This window comes from Tenrec ecaudatus, chromosome 15 (genome assembly GCF_050624435.1).
Source record: "Tenrec ecaudatus isolate mTenEca1 chromosome 15, mTenEca1.hap1, whole genome shotgun sequence".
Classification (NCBI taxonomy): Eukaryota; Metazoa; Chordata; class Mammalia; order Afrosoricida; family Tenrecidae; genus Tenrec; species Tenrec ecaudatus.
In genome coordinates this window covers 91,517,753-91,535,491 of record NC_134544.1, presented here as the reverse complement: position 1 = coordinate 91,535,491, position 17,739 = coordinate 91,517,753, and the positions used below count along the sequence as shown (strand labels likewise).

The 17,739-nt window shown below is 39.5% G+C and overlaps 1 non-coding gene across 1 annotated transcript; it reads left to right on the top strand.

Annotated features, from left to right (window-relative positions):
- Window positions 1-16,735: 16,735 nt before the first annotated feature.
- LOC142428345 (U6 spliceosomal RNA) lies at window positions 16,736-16,843 on the top strand. Its single transcript, XR_012780266.1, has one exon. It is a non-coding gene; the product is annotated as a U6 spliceosomal RNA (small nuclear RNA).
- Window positions 16,844-17,739: the final 896 nt, after the last annotated feature.

The following is a 17,739-nucleotide window of genomic DNA, read 5'->3' as shown; positions in this document are numbered from 1 at the left end:
AGATTTTCAAACCCAGAAGTGAGACAGAGTGGTGTGGGAAGAATGACTTTGGTAAGAGTTGACAAAAAATGTTGGAGAACTGAGGTGTTTGACTTCCCCCATCTGAACTGTTCCTGATAATCATTGCCACTGGAGATACCGAGTCTTTTATAATGGTGATACTGCTAGAAGTCCCAATTCCATTTCACAATGTACTGTAAACTTGTTTGTTAAAATAAACAAATGTGTGTGAATATAAATCTACTTTGTGTGAATATAAATCTCAGCTATTTCTAGCACATTCAGATAATTTCACTGGTATTCAAAATTCTAATTTTATGAGTGGGTGCATTATTTTTGGGCATGGAGGTCCCCAACACTTGAACGGTGATCCTCAGGAGTGACATTGCAATTGTGGCAAATATTCAAGACCAGTGGAGCATGGGGTTCCTCATCCCATGTCAGGACTGAGAAAGTGAATGTATTTTCCAATGGGTATATGTACTGGTGTTTACAGATCTTTCCATAAGGCGTACACATCATGCAATTAGTGTATACATAGTCAATGGGTAACAATATCATAAGTGGGTAACATACTAAATAAGCAAGATTGTGACTCGCCATCTTGACCTAGTGCTAGTTGACTTGAAACCCACCCTGAGCCCTTCCCAGGCATTTGCTACATTTATGGTGGGTTGGCTACAGAACCTGATTGCTCTGTTCTACAGATAACTTTCAGGCATAGCGAAGTAGCCCCGTACAGAAATGATTCATCTACTATGGGAGCTCCTTTAAGACTGGTCCTTAATGAAGGGTTATTGTAGGGGGTGGGGGTAGGGGCACATTATTTGGCCTGGAGAATGTGTATTTGAAAATATTTATTTCTCAGAACAGTGGAGATCTTTCTGAAAATAGGGCTCATGTTCTGTCCCCATAATTGCGAATGTAGAAATAAAGTTAAATACTTTCTACCAAGCCCTCAGTTTGCCACACATTATGGAATATACAGTTTTTACTACTGTTTTGCTTTCTTTACTGTAAGATATTTTTAAAAAATCTTCAAATGGAAAATACACCATTAAATTGACTCCTCTTCCTGCAGGAATCACTGACATTCAACGATGTGGCTGTAAAGTTCACTCAGGAGGAATGGCAGCTCCTGAACCCTGCTCAGAAGACCCTATATCAGGATGTGATGTTGGAGAACTATCGCAACCTGGTTTCCATCGGTGAGGAGAATTCTAAAGTCATTGGCTTTTCCTAGCTTATGTGTTGAAATCCTTGCAGTGTCTGTGGTGTTCTCAAAGAGGTGGATTCTCATTGCATTCTCTGGTCCTAGGTTAGTGGAGTGGGCCTTCTACACTTGAGAGAACACTATTTACTTGGTTCCTTTGAACATTAATTCCCCAGAAATACAACATTCTGCAGGCTTTATAAACTTCAGGTTAATTTTGGTGTGTCTAAGATTGTGTAATTTCTCATGAACAGGTTATCTAGTTGACAATCCAGAAGCATTCTCTCAATTGGAATAAGAGAACTGTGGTCGGTATTAGAAACAAGCTGTAGTGGGATTTTTTTCAGGTGCGTGGTCAAAATACCTTAAGGGGAATTGACTGGGGGCGTTGATTTAAGTAGTAGAAGGCCTCACATCCATGATAGGTGTTGGAAGATGCATAAAAGTATGTACTTCTTTGAATAAAAGAGCTCACTTTTCCTAGAAGTTGAGCGAAGTACTCCTGTAGCTCTTATGAGATTAGTTTCCATTTATTTGATTTATAGTACTGTATGTTTGCTTCCCTAATTTTCTTTCTTTAAGATTCTCAAAACTTTCCATTTTTCATGTGCTTCTACCTTACTATGAAAATCCATCTTGCAAGCCTCTCTCCAAACAGAGAACTCTGATTTTGTAACTGGCCTCGGAATACAGCACATTCCTTCCCTACTGAGTAAGAATGGCTTGCCCTTTGTAGTTCGCAACACAGTCTAGGTTCTTGAACTCCCACCATGGATGAGTCAGTCTCCTTTGTGCTTCCTTAGCTTCCCCCTTGGAGTTTCTGTAATAGTTTTAGTGTCCATTTTCTCATTTGTTCTCCTGTTCCTTTAAAGTTTTCTTCATTCTTGTGAAATAAACTGTTTGTATTTTCCTATAGAGATGGTCAAATTGCCTTCTCTGTTGGAATTCTTTAACAGACATGTTTCTCCATATTTTGCTTCTGTTGGTGAAACACGTTTATGATTTCTGTTAGTTTCAGGTCTTTAAAATCACCTGTCTAGCAAGAAAACTGTTATCAGCTTAGGATATACTTTAGCACTCTACCTCTAATTTTGTTCTACTTGTAAAATTTTTTTTTTACGTTTTCAAATGCTCGGTTTATTCACTGCAGACACACATCACACCATCCAAAAATAAATAACTCAAACTACTAAGAATAAGAGGATTGGAGCAAGTGATTACTGTTGAATGTACTTTGAGGATTTAGTACTTCTTCAGTGTTATTCCGTTGCCATTAAACCTGAGGGGTGCATGTTCTAGAAGTAGATCACCGGGTCTTCCTCCCAGTCCATATTTCTGGAGATTCCACTAAGACCTGTCTTCCATTGGTGATCCTGTTTCTATTTAAAATACTGGGTGGCATTGCTTCTGGCATAACAGTAACATGCAAGCTACCACTGGACAACACTGAAAGATGTGTGGTGTGAGCTAGAATACAGGCTCCATAAACATAAACAATATGTTTCTGTACCATAATACCTTTCATATATACCGGTAAAAATCTTTATTTCCCAAGTAGAACATTCTGCATTTTTCACATTCCCAACTTTGCCTAGTACTTAGTTGTCTTTCAGTAACAATTGATGAAATGAATACATCTGACCTCTACCAACTGGAATTAGCAAGCCTTATCACATCTATGGTCTATTGGTCTTGATGTCTTCCTTCTAGTATGTTTGTTGTACATTTTCATGCCCCTCTTTTTGCAAATACTAAATCTGTGTTCATTCATCACTTTCATATCCAACCTGATTTCTACAATAACTTTACTATTTGGATTGTTTACACTGTTGTATTTCTTCCAATGGGCAATAAACATTGAGCATATTGTTTTATTTATATTCATATAAGAGGGTTGTCACTAAATATCTACTTTGTATCAATGCATATTTTAAGAGACCCGTTGTCAATCAAGATTTTGAAAACAATCAATGTTCTGTTCTTTTATAGAAATCCACAAAGATGAAGATCATTTGCTTGAGCACTTGCAATGTGAAAGATGCATAGACAGAATGGAACGGTGTTATAAATTTAATACATTGGAAAGTACTGTTTCTCAGGACAAAAATAATTTTCCTCCAAAGGAAAATGATGAGATGTTTGGCTTACATGAAAAATTTGTAAAATCAGATTTAATCATTCTGGAATTAAATCAGAATAGAAGCAATAAAATACAGAAATCAGTTGTGCTCTGTGAAGATGAGGAAACTTTTCTCCATGTTGAACAAGAGCAATGTTGTACTGAAAAGAAATTCCCTGAGTGTGAACAATCCAGGCTCATGAAGTCACAATGCATTCAGCATCAGAAATCTGATGAAATTGAGAAACCGCACACAGGTGATAAATGTGGAACAACCTTCATCGAGGAGTCTGTGCTCTATGAACACCGGATCACTGATACACTAGATAAGACTTATGAATGCAGTCAGTGTGGGCAAAAATTCAAGAAGAGTGAGTTCACTGTTCATCAGCGAACTCATACTGGAGAGAAACCCCATGTATGTGGTGAATGTGGCAAAGCCTTTATCAGGAACACTTCTCTCACTGTTCATCAGTGAACTCATACGGGGGAGAAAGCCTATGCATGTGATGAATGTGGAAAAGCCTTTATCGAGAAGAAGGAACTCACTGTTCATCAGCGAACTCATACTGGAGAGAAACCCCATGTATGTGGTGAATGTGGAAAAGCCTTTTTCTGGATGGCTTCTCTCACTGTTTATCAGCGAACTCATACTGGAGTGAAACCCCATGTGTGTGATGAATGTGGAAAAGGCTTCATTTGGAAAACACATCTCAAACCTCATCTACTAACTCATACAGGAGAGAAACCCCATGTATGTGGAGAATGTGGAAAAGCCTTTATCAAGAAGAATGAGCTCACTGTTCATCAGCGTACTCATACTGGAGAGAAACCCCATGTGTGTGATGAGTGTGGAAAAGGTTTTATCTCGAAAACTGTGCTCTCTGATCATCAGCGAACTCATACTGGAGAGAAACCCTATGTATGTGATGACTGTGGCAAAGGCTATATCTGGAAGACAGCTCTCACTGATCATTGGTGAACTCATACTGAAGAGAAAACCCATGTATGTGGTGAATGTGGAAAGCCTTTTTCAGGAAGAATAAGCTCAACGTTCATCAGAAAACTCATCGTGCAGAGAGAGAAAGCCTATGTATTTAGTGAATGTGGCAAAGGCTTCATTCAGAAAGCATATCTCAAAACTCATCTATGAATTCTTTGTGGAGAAAATCCTTAATCTGTGTTGAGTGTGGTAAAGCTTTCAGCCAGACGTGATGCCTTACAGCACATCAGAGATTTCACAAAGAAAAGAAGCTCTTTGCATGAATTAAATGTAGAAAATCTTATATGTGGAAGTCATTTCCTTAAACATTAGACAATTTCCAAGAAGAAAACCTTTCATTGGAGGTAGTGTAACAAAGCTTTCAAAAGAGAGGAAGAGGTGGTAGAGTTTGGCCTGGGCCAAGCGTGGGGACAGACAATTGTGACCATATGGGGATCCATGTTCTGCATTTCTGTCCCTCTACTGGCATGACCAACCCTTATCGGTCTTGCACAGAGTGCATAGGTACCTCATTGGTCTTCCAGCTTTCAGTACCTGAAAGAGAACTGAACCTGGTGTTTCTGGATCACAGCTATACCAAGCAGTAGAGTGCCCACCCAGATGACACTTGTACCTGCCCCACCTGCATGCTCTTCGTTAGCCACTGGAGACAGCACAGAAGAAACATAAAATAAAAATGAAGAAAATAGGAGATGTACGGGAACAATTAAGCCAAAGGATGAATGGAACACTGGGAACCTTAGCCTCCACAACCCTGAGAGCAGAAGAACTAGATGATGCTGGGCTTCCACTACTAATTACTCTGAAAAGGATCACAAAAGAGGATCCTGAGTCGAGTGAGAGAAGAAAGTGGAACAAACCAAAATCATAAAATAGATCAGGCTTACTGGTCTGATGGAGACTTGGAATCTACAGATTGTGGCCTTTAGCGATGTTTCACTCTTGAACCTGTACTCACTCCTCTGACTCAGCTTTCAGCCCAACAATATATAGACTTGGAGGGGAAGAATAACATCCAAGAATAACATACACTCCCTGGAAAATCAACCATACAAACTCAAAGGAACAGCATTTGCTTATGGCTAAAAACTCATAAAAGCTAGAAGACACAGGAAAGAAGGATGAATAGTATAAAAGCACAGGGAGGGGGCAGAAGTGGGAAGAAGGCTGGTACATCTTGGGGACTGCAATCAATGTATGAACTGTTGAATAGAAAACCAATTTACTCTGTTAAGTTTTAAATCATAAAAAAACGTTTTAAAAAATTGAAGCGCTCATGTCTCATCAATGATTTCACATAAGTAGTTTTCATGTAGCTGCATAGAATGTGGGTAACAAACTTTTACCTGTGTTTCTAAGTTTTCTTCACAGAAACACAAAACTGAAAACATACAAAATTCACTCAAGATAGGAAACTCCACAGGAAGTCATGTGACATCACATACCAGTGATCTCAATAAGAAGGAAAGCTCTGGCAATATAGTGACTTTGCAAATACCCTCTTTGGTTTCTCTCAGTGTGTCACTAAACTACATTAGGATTTTAACTAATGTAGTTCTGATTGGCTGGCCTTTAGCCCGAAAGGAGTCATGTGACAATAGAGGATTTGTACAGCAGAGAAACCATATGAATACAGGGCATGTGGCAGTGCATATGCATTTAGTGATTAACAGTGATTCCAGTATCCAATTACATTTTCTTTGATGTTCCCCAAAGCTCATAGGATAAACTGTGATGTAGTAATTGGACAGAAGGGTTGCACAAAATGTCTGTCACAGTGTATGACTGCAATGTAAATCCTGCAGGAAATCATGAATACAGCTACTGGGAAAGCCTGATAGACTCATCCTGTGTTCATATGTACATTGATACCAAGAACAATATCTGATTTTACATTTGATCACTCCTTTGACTCATGTTAACTACGTTAACTGGAGAAATACTGTGACCATAGAACAGGTATGTGAATGGCCTAGTTCTCATGCAGAATTCTTTGGAAGGTGGATTATTCAGATGCAGTTAAGTTAAAATATAGCACTTTATCTTTTGAGATCCTTTTTCACCCATTTTAAATCTTATAGTTTTAAATATTCCTCTTATTTTCAATTGAGCTTTACCTCTGCTTTAGTTTGTTGTTTTTAAAAGTATATTGCTTTGTGTATGAATTCCATGATGTCTAATCGTGGTATTGTTGGATCATATGGGACTTCAAGCTTTGGTTGTTTTAAGTAGTGCCACATTGATTTCCACAGTGGCTGTATGTATCTCTACCGGCAGTATATATGAATCCCAATCCCTCCATATCCTTTCCAGCATTTGTTGTTTTGCTTCTTTGTTTTGGGCTGGCATTGTAGGGGTTAAGTGCTATCTCATTGTGCTTTGAATTTGCATCTTCCTGAAGGCTAGTGAGCATTTTTTACATGTTTGTTAATCATTTGTATTTCATTTTTGGTGAAGTTAATCATTTGTACTTCATTTGCTAATCATTGTTAATTATTTGTACTTCATTTTTGGTTAATCATTTGTATTTCATTTTTGTTCATATCTTTTCCCCATTTTTTGATTTGGTCTCTTGTTATTTTCTTATTGAGATGTAGAGTTCCGTATTTTTTTGTAATTATCCCTTTGACTGATGTGTCATTGATTAAAAATAAATGTCCCTGTCCATGGGCTCTCATTTTACGCTTCTCATGCAGTCTTCTGGTGTGCATAAGTAATGTAATTTCATTTATGTCCAAATTGGGAGTCTTTATTCTAGCTGGTGGCCTTTGGGAGGATTCAAATCTCGACGAAATTACTCAAAGCTGAAAATTATAGTCAGGTGGATTTATAAGGACAAAAACCGCTGCCGGTTTAGCAATCAGGAGGGGTTGAGGCTATTACAAAGCTTTCAGTGTGTAAGCAGGGAAGGTTGGGGGTTCCACATTCCTTTCAGCAAGCAGTTTACAGAAGCTAAGAGAAGCATAATCCTTTTAACTTTGTGAGGCAGGGTGGAATGGGAAAATGGGCACATTCTGAAAACAGGAGGATATTGACATTTGAGTAATAATACTTTGCGATGGGGCAAAACTGGGTGTGGAGGAGAAAGAGATTACATACTTTAGTGATGAAAGAGGCCAGGACAGCATATTAAAAATTCTAAAATGGGGCATGAGTCAAGCTTAAGAGAAGTTCTTGCAGCACTGCATTACAAACCAAATGGCTGGTGATTCAAACTCACTGAGAATGTGTTGGAAGCCAGGCTTAGTGAATTAGTTCTCTTTTTAAAATCATTTTCTTGGGGGCTCATACAACTCTTAACACAATCCATACACACATCAATTATGTAAAGCACATTTGTACATTCATTTCCCTCATCATTCTCAAAGCATTTGCTCTCCACTTAAGTCCCTGGCATCAGTTCCTCATTTTACCCCTCACTCTGCACTCCCCCTTCCTCATGAACCCTTGACAATTTATAAATTAGTATTTTGTCATTTATTACACTGTCTGATGTCTCCACCCACTTTTCTGTTGTCCCTGCCCCAGGGAGGTTATATGTAGATCCTTGTAATCGATCCCCATTTCCACTCTCAACCCCACCACCCTCTACCTTCCTGGTATTGCCGCTCTACCACTGGTCCTGAAGGAATCTTCTGCCCTGGATTCCCTGTGTTTCCAGTTCCTATCTGTACTAGTGTATATTTTTTGGTCTAGCCAGATTTGTAAGGTAGAATTGTGATCATGATAGTGGGTGGGGAGAGGAAGCATTTAGGAACTAGAGGAAAGTTGTATGTTTCATCTTTGCTACACTACACCCTGACTGACTGATCTCCCCACGACCTTTCTGTAAGGGAATGTCCAATTGCCTACAGATGGGCTTTTGGTGCCCACTCTACACTCCCCCTCATTTCACAATGATAAGATTTTTTTGTTCTGATGATGACTTATACCTGATCCCTTCAACACCTCATAATTGCACAGGCTGGTGGGATTTGTTGCTTTTGAGCTAGATGGCCGCTTGTTTAGCTTTTGTCATTGGCTTGTTTGTTGTATATTGTTGCTTGGTTTTGCTCTGTCTTGTTTTTGTGCATGTTATTATCTCCGCAGGTCTGTCTAAATAAGATAGGCTGGATTAACAATTTGGAGGAGAAAACAATGGGACCTACAGTTCTGGGGGACATGGGAGAGGGGGAGGTGGGGGTAAAGGAAGTGGTGTTAACAAACCCAGGGACAAGGGAACAAGTGATCCAAATCGGTGGTGAAGAGGGTGTAGGAGGTCTGGTAGGGCATGACCAAGGCTAATGTAAAGAGTAATTACTGAAACCAAAATAAAGGCTGAACATGATAGTAGGACAAGAGGAAGTCAAAGGAAATAGAGGAGCTAGGAGGCAAAGGGCATATAGAGAGGTCTAAATAAAGGTATGTACATATGTAAATATATGTATATGTGGAGATAGATCTGTGTGCATATATGTATAGGTTTTGTATTAAGGTAGCATTGGGCCTCCACTCAAGCACTCCCTCAATGCAAGAATACTTTGTTCTATTAAACTGGCATTCCATGTTGCTCGCCTTCCCAACACAATAGCTGAAGACAAAGCAGGTGCATAAGCAAATGTGATGAAAGTTTATGGTGCCCGGCTATTAAATGGTATAGTGAGTTCATTCTCAAAGGTCTTAGCCTTTCAAATGGGAATGCAGTTCTACTCTGTGCACAACTGGACACGGTGAATCAGAATCACCCCCATGGAATCTAAAACAATACTAGATTGGTTTTGGTGTGTTAAATTGTTATGAGGATATAGGAACCCTGGGTGCACGGTGGGTAGGGCATTGACCACCTGAAATCCAGCATCTGGGAAGAATGATTAAAGGGTCTACCTCCAAAAAAACGTACAATCCAGACTCTACAATGCCCCTGAGTTAGAATTGACTCGGTGATTGTGTTTGTGGCCTAATTGTATGATTTGAGTCCTAGAGAATGTTTCCTCCAATTTTGTGGAGCTGGTTTAACAACCCAAAACTGAAACTATTTTCAGGAAATAAAAGCTTTTTTTCACAAAGCTTTAACCACTAAGTGAAAGAAGGGGGGAAAAGGACAGCAAATGAATTGTCAAAGTCATTCCCTCTGTCCTGTGTGTCTGGCATTTTCTGGATGTGAGTTTTCATTGTTTCTTGCATAGTCATAGGTGACAGTGTCCTCAGACTACAATGTGATAATCTGAAGATAGGATGTGTTGACTGAAATGACCATGGAGGAGACATTTCCTTCTGTAAAGTTCTCAAGGAGGTGCATTGATACAGTGACTGCAATACCAGTCTCAAACATAGCAAATAATGTTTTGATGATCCTTTGTAATTGTTAGGGGTCCTGTAGTCAGTTCTGATTCCCTGTGAACCTGCATAGAACAGTCATAAATGCTGCTTGGAGTTAGATTTGGTCAGTCATCCTCAAGGTGCACTAAACCTCCCAATATTCTGAAATGTGGAAATGATGGCAGAAAATATGATTCCAAGGAAAATACAATCCAATTGGATGCAACTGTGTTCTGTTAATTGGCAAACAAAAATAAAAGTTTACAGGTAACAATTCTAACTACTGTGTTAGTTTGGTTTTTCTGATCTTATCTAGGTGCCCGACTGAAAAGCTCTACAGATGAATAGAGTCTTTTCTTCCAAGATGGCTTTGTCTTAAGTCTGGCATGCTGTCTTGGCTGTAATCTAGGAATGCATACAGGGCTGAGGGCCAGGACCTTGATCTAGAACCTGAATCTCTCCTTTGGACTGAGATTCCACCCAACATGGTCCCGGAGTGTTTCCTGAAAGTCATGAGATAAAGAAAGTGAAAGTTATATGAAAAGTTACTGACTTAAATTAAAATTATGAAATAAAATGATTTAGGTTAATATGGTCTACAACAGTGGTTCTCAACTTGTGGGTCACAACCCTTTTGGGGGGGGTCAAACAACCCTTTCACAGGGATCTCTCAATTAATAACAGTAGTAAAATTAGTTATGAACTAGCAACAAAAACAACTTGAAATATGTTAAAGGTTTGCGGCATTAGGCAGATTGAGAACCACTGCTCTAAGCGATGTGTAATGATGATGCAATTCTGAACAAGATTCCAGCATCCATCTTTAAGAACATGGAAATGATCAAGTGAAAAACAGAAATCAAATAGACCCAGGATAAGCAAGGTCAGAACAAGTATTAAAGGACCCATGGGTCTTTGAATCTGCTGTGACCCCCTGCATCTGCCTGCCACTGACCTGATGGGAGACCCAGCACCATCAGGAGGACGAGAAAGGAGGCAGACATTTCTGTATCAAAGACTCTTGACTCAGAAGTCTCTGGGATCCCCTGATTGCAGGGTGGTGAAGGTGGTGGCCTCATTTTAGTAACAAACCACAACAGGCATTTGCCTATGAGTGTTCCTGGCTGTGATACGAGTGAGGGACTATGAACAGTATGCTAATGCGCAGGCACCACAGCTCCACCAGAAAGTATCTCCAGAGCTGGTTGTTGAAATAAGTTGGGTGACACAGATGGGAGTGATGTGACCCACAGGCATACCTTGAATTAGTAGGCTCCATAGATTCCAATATTTGCAATTACAAAATTATGAGTTCCAGTGCAGCATTATTGTGTGATTTGAACATATGCACCCACTAATGTATGCATTAATTTATTGTTTCTGAGGTCTGAGCGCTATGAACACCCCAGAAATTCTTCCGCATTGAGGGAAAACCAATGTAGCAAGCAACCGAAACAAGCTCTTCCTCCAAAACCAAACCACTCAATGGGGACCTTAGAGGACTGAGAACTACTTGTTAGGCGTTCTCTTACTGTAATTATTTACAGGCATAAACAACGTCATCTTACTCGGGGAACCGTTGGCTGGTTTGAATCCTTGACCTTGTGGTGCGCAAGCAAATCTTATCCCATAGCGCCACCACAGCCCTTTATATCTCTGCAACAACAGGCTCATATTACAGGACTTCTTAAATGTCACTTTTAGAAGCCAAGTTATAATTTTAAATATTATATGAATAAGGAAGGCCATAAAAACTGATGACCTTTGACTTATGGTGTTGACAAGAATGATGAAAGCACCGTGGACAGGCTTTCAATAAAACAAACATCTGTTTCGAGTGAAATAGCCAGAGAGTTCCTTAGAATCAAGGATAGTGAGACTTTGTTTTGTGCAACATTATCATTATCCCAGTCCCTTGAGAAAGACATCCTCCATGATAAAGTAGGGGATCAATGAAGAAGCTACATCATGAGATGGATTGACATGGTGGCTGTAACAATGGGCTCAAAAAGAGTCATTGTGATTGTGGTGCTGAACTAGGCATTTAGTTCTGTTGTCCATTGAATCATGTAGAATTGGAATGCACTCTGGCATTTAACAGCATCAAAAAACAAATCAAAATACAAGGTTCTTCTCAGGTCAGGGGGAAAGGGTAGATGTTTTATGTGGGAAACACACCTAACAACGGGAAATTTTTAACAGAATACACTGTCTTGATCATTGCCCATATGCTGAAGCTCACTGTGTCTTGGCTAATTGTTGGTTGAAAATGTCTTGTCAACTTTTATAGAACTTTAAACGCCCAAGGTTGCTTGAGTGTAGGATGGTTGTTAGATCCTCCATGAAAGAGAAGAACTGTCTGATAAAGATTTTCTTATCCATAATACTCATGGGAGAAAGTAATCATGTCTTTAACAAACTGAATCACTGATTCGTTTTGACCTGCCACCCTTTTGGCTAAAAGTTGAGCATTTAATCATCGTGCCACATGATTTTGTGGTCCAGGTTCATCTAAGCATAACTTACATGCATCGACCTTTATTTCTGCAGATGAATGTTTATCTTCTTGTTGCCCCATGTTTAGACATTACATAGATTTCTTCAATGTCAGCACTATTGCCATTTTCTGCTCCTAAGAGTTTATTGTGTGGTGCTGCCTTATGAATTGTATTATTTTAGAAGCACCTCGGACACTATCTGTAGTGCCAGAAACAGCTGCCGCAGTTGTGAAAACTAAGAGTGACTCCAATTATGGCCCAAACCCTATAAGAACTATCAAAGAAGAATTGATACATTTGGGTTATGGTGTTAGGGAATACCATTAAATATATCATGAGTGGTCTGAAGGACAAACAGGTCTGTTTTCACATAAACACATCTTGAATATTTCTTTTTTTAAAAATATTTTTATTGGAGGCTTGTACAACTCTTAGCACAATCCATACACACATACATTGTCTGAAACACATTTGTATATTTGTTGCCATCATCCTCAAAAGGTTTGCTTTCTACTTGAGCCCTTGTTATCAGCTCATTTCCCCCCTCCACCCCCACTTCCCCATCCGTCATGAACCCTTGATAATTTATAAATTATTATTTTGTCATATCTTACACTGTCCAACATCTCGCTTCACTCACTTTTCTGTTGTCCAACATCTTGAATATTTCATGGAAGCATTCGAGCAAGACTTCATTGCACTCATTTGGTCATGTCATCAGGAGGAACTAGTCCCCAGAGAATGGTCTTGTGCTTGGTAAAGTAAAATGTCAATGCAAATGAGAGAGACTATCAATGAGATGAATATCACAATGGCTGCAGTGATCAGTCCAAACAGAGGAATGATTGTGCGCATAGTGCACGTCCGGGCAGCATTTCATCGTGTTGCACATAGGATCTCTGTGAGTTGAAGCCAACTCAAGCGTACCTAAGACTATCAACACATACAATATTATCCAGGTCACTGTAAGTTAACATTATTACATAAATATACATGTGGGAGCATGTATGAATACGTCTGATTGCTTAAAGAAACTTTGAGATTCATAAGAGAAATTTTTCTTGCATTAAGGTTTCTTTAAGGATCCCTCTTATGTAAAGTAGTTATGCTTTGGGCTGAGATCTGCTCGTATACAGTTTAAAATAACCAGATGTTCCCTGGAAGAGAGGGCTTTTTACTCCTGTAAACAGTTATAGTCTCAGAAACTCACAATAGCATCACTGTGAGTTGGCATAGACTCTGTGGTGGTGTTTGGTGTTTTCGAATGTCTCTGGCTTTGACAACAAATAATTCTAGTTAGTACAGTCAATTGCAGACATATCTTATCAAGACATATAACTGTGAACTCTGTTGTATATATGGTCAAAGACAGACAAAGCCCATTCCAATGAAAAGAAGATACATTCAGATGCATGAAGATTCCCCAGAGTGTATACATGATAATCCCTAGAGGTGTGCTGAAAACATGGGGGAAACTGCAGCTTCTGAGCAGAAAGCATCCCTGACTCCTCTCTCGTGCATATCCTGGAACCATGGCCTGTTGCAGGGAGGTTTGTGTCTGGGCTCACACAGACTTCCCATCAGTGTTACATGGCTGTGTACTCAGGATTCAGAGCTGAGTTATAAATAAGTTGGCTCTTGGAAATGCCCTTGGTGATGCTGAGTCATGACTGGAGAGATGGATTGTAGTATATTTTCCCATCATGTTATTACCTCAACTCACTCCAGGCCCTTTCCTGGAGCCTGGCAATCCAGTGCACATAATAGCTATTTAAAGAGAATCCAGAGACAGCACAGGTGAAAGACAAGGTCTGTGAGGGCTTCACCACTCCTGGGCCTAACTCTTGTAGCTGCACCTGAGCCAGGACACCTGGTGATGAAAAGAAACAGAGTCATGTGCTCAGATGTTGCATCCCCAGACTTCATGTAGGAATCCCTGAAGCACTCACCTCCCAGAGTTGCCACCAGAAAGGAAAACCCACACATGCTTCATGTTCATGTGGATAAGATTTATGACACCCCAAAAGGCTATCCAGAGTGATGAGGATTTTGAATTTACATATACGGGTGCTGTGGCTTCATGTGGCTGCCAGAGGTATTTGCATATTGGAGGTGCATTTGTAAATCAACTTGAACAGGATAAAGGGAGGCCTCTGGGTCTGCTCCTCCCACTCAAAGAATGCTGCTAACAGTGCTTTTAGGGTAACCCAGATTTTTTTCTGAAGTCTTCACTTTATCTACTGCAGACTTCTCTTAATCCACACAAGAGTGTAACCTGTTCTGGGAGTTATATGCAGCCACAAATCAAGGACATTTTTATTCCCAGTGATAGGTAGAGCAGATATCAACAGAGAGAGAGAGAGAAACAAACAGCCAGACAGAAAGGAGGATAAATGACTATGTAAATAGATAGCTAATGAAAATATTCACCACAAACCAGAGCCATATCTCTTCTGATTCATGACACCTACATTGGTCTATATTTAAACAATGGAACGTTCTAGTGTGGTCAGGCAACATCCAAATCATCAAAAATATTGTTAAATTGGGTAACCATGTCTTTACTTAAATTTACTGCCATATGTCTTTATACCAAGTTTAACTCAAGTGATGGTATTTTCATGTGCTTCATATTCTTGTGAAAGTTGAGCATTGAGTAAAGAAGAGTAAAGAATCATTGCATGTGAATTGTGGTGCTATTGAGGAATATTGGAATTACCATGGACTGTCAAAGGAACTAACCATGTGGATCGCAGAGTAAAGGTTAACTGATGAACCACCAGCAGCAGAAGCTGCTCAGGAGAAAGACTGGACTTTCTATTCCTGTAAACCATTACAGTCTTGGAAACCCACAGGGCGGTCGCTATGAGTCAGCACTGACTTAATGCTAGTGGTTTTGGTTTGGCTAAAGGAACAAACAAATCTTTCTTGGAGTAGTACATCCAGAATATTCCTTAGAAACAAGGATGATGGTACTTCATCTCACATTTTTGAACATGATATCAAGAGACCCCAGTACTTGGAAAAGGGTATCATACTTGGCAAAGTAGAGGACAGTCAAACAGAATAAGGCCCATGAGGAGATGGAATGACACAATAGCTTCAATAATGGGCTCAGAGTTATGAACCATAATGAAAATGACTCAATATTGTACGTTGGTTTGTTCTTTTGCGTATAGGGTTGTTATGAGTTTGAAATGAATGAACTTAGCTAACCCCCCAAAAAAACAAAACAAAAAGCACATATTTAAGAGTGAGAGGGGTGGGGGTTAGCCTGTCAATTAGGCAGCAGCTTGATGACCTCTTTGGAGGCACTAAGGAGACAAATAGCTCACTGGGGGTGGGACCCCCGCCCTCTCCCCATCGCTAGACATCGCTTTTGACAAGCCACATGGAGAAAGGCTGATGGAGCCAGAGCCCTGGGAGTTATAGGAGCCATGTGGAGACCCCTGCCAGCGCTGCGGTGCTTCTACAGCCACTGGATTTACAAGGCTTTTCACCCATTGGCCTGTGATCTTCCTGCATCCATCATTACTTGGCTGTGTGAGTGTAACAAGGAATTTATGGACTAGTATTGCACATCTGGGCTAATATTGGGCTTATGGACTTGATCTGGACTGGGCTCGGATGTTTTCTTAGTACCCAATTGTTCTTGTATATAAAGCTTTTTTTCTTATACACGTGAGTGTCTATGAATTTGTTTCTCTAGTCTACCTAGACTAACAAATATGCTGAAACCAATATCTATTGCTACTTATATCCTGGAAAACTATGGTTACACAAATTCATACAAAGTTCTCACACAGGATATTCATACAAAGTTCTCACACAGGATTTTCATACAAGGATTGCATATGAATGAGACAAATAAGAATTGAAGAGGGACTGAGAATATTGAAGCACATGATGACCTCCCTTTCATGGTTCTGAATTTTACTAGTTAAACTAACGGAATACAAGCTCAATGATTATACTACCAGTATCATCACCTACTTGTGTTCTCCTAAAGGCAGGCCGGCAGTTATTCACAAGACACTTGAAGGGGCTGAACTTAGAAATCATCCCAGATTTGTGGTCTCTGGATTAACAGACTAAATAAAATGTGGGCTTCTGTGATATCTTCAAAAGTGCCATCAAGATGTATCTAAAGATGGATAAAAAACAATGAGCATGTGAAGTGATATGTTCCTGAATGAAGAGATAGAAAATGAAGTTAGTGGTGTCCCTTTTAAAATAAGTAATAATATCTTCAAAAAGACCTGTTGCAGAATTCTCATTGAAAATTAAGAGATGTTTTTTTTTTTAATCATTTTCTAGGGGGCTCGTACAATTCTTATCACAAACCTATCATGGATAATGGAGCAATGGTAGTACAGTGAGCTAACTCCTGGGTCAGTACTTTGAAAGTATCAGTCATTTCACTGGAGAAAGACAAAGTTTCTATGCCCATACATAGTTACAGTGCAAGAAACCTCTGGGGCAGCTCTACCCACAACTTTAAAGTTACTCTGTGTTGGAATCATTTCTATGGCAATGAGTTTGTATCTTTTGTTTTTGGTCTCTTGGAAGAAGTACAGGACAAATGCTATTAAAAAGCAAAGATGGTGTTTGCTTCGGCAACACATGTGCTATTAATTGGAACGATACAGAGAAGATTAGCATGGCCCCTGCACAAGGATGACACACAAATTCGTGAAGCATTCCATATTAAAAAAAAAAAAGTAAAGATGATGAGGTATCAACCTCAATACATGGGATATGTTATGAATGGGATCCTCTGAAGAGACACAATTATTTGTTTTTTAAAAAAAGTTCAAGCAAAATAAACCACCTGCAGTGGCTGTGTTTTTAATAATAGCACAATAATTGTGTTAATTATGTAAGGCTAGGTAAAGATACTGCAAGCCTAGGAAGGATTTCATCTGTTGTAGAAAGGGACATTACCAGTGAGGAATGTTTCTTCAGGGCTTTTTATCAACATAAACAAATATAAGGAATAGGAATTCTCATTTATTGACCAACTGGACACATTTCAAACAGACTCATTCTTTTGATGAAGCCATGAGAAGATATGTCCAACAGTGTAGGAGCCAAATCTGCCATCTTTAAAAATCTAAAGAAAATATGTCACTGCCTGATGGAATAAAGAAAACTGTAGTGAAGAAGCAATGGTGACTCTAGATGAGCTAAGAATTCATGTCCTCTGGTAGACCTTTATATCTGGACTCTACTCAGGAAGTTTATTACACATTTCAAAAAACCAAGGCCCAAACTGGGATGCTGATACCTTATGTAACAAGCCTCAAGGCACATAAGGAAGACCATCACAGTTATCCAGTGCTTGGAACCACATATGCATTTGATAGCAATAGATAGCTTCAGAAAGCTCCATCCATTGTGCCCCGCCCATCACACTTTTACCTTATAATCTAACCTCAGGTTTCCAGCGATCACTACCTGACCTTACTTTGTATAATGCAAATACCCTAGGTTTCTGTAGTACTCACCATTTTGTAGTCAAGCTTCTGGAATAAAAATCAATGCACTCTCTAAATAAAAAGCAGAGACACTAGGACATTTGCAGTCAGGTGAATAGATTTGGTTCACA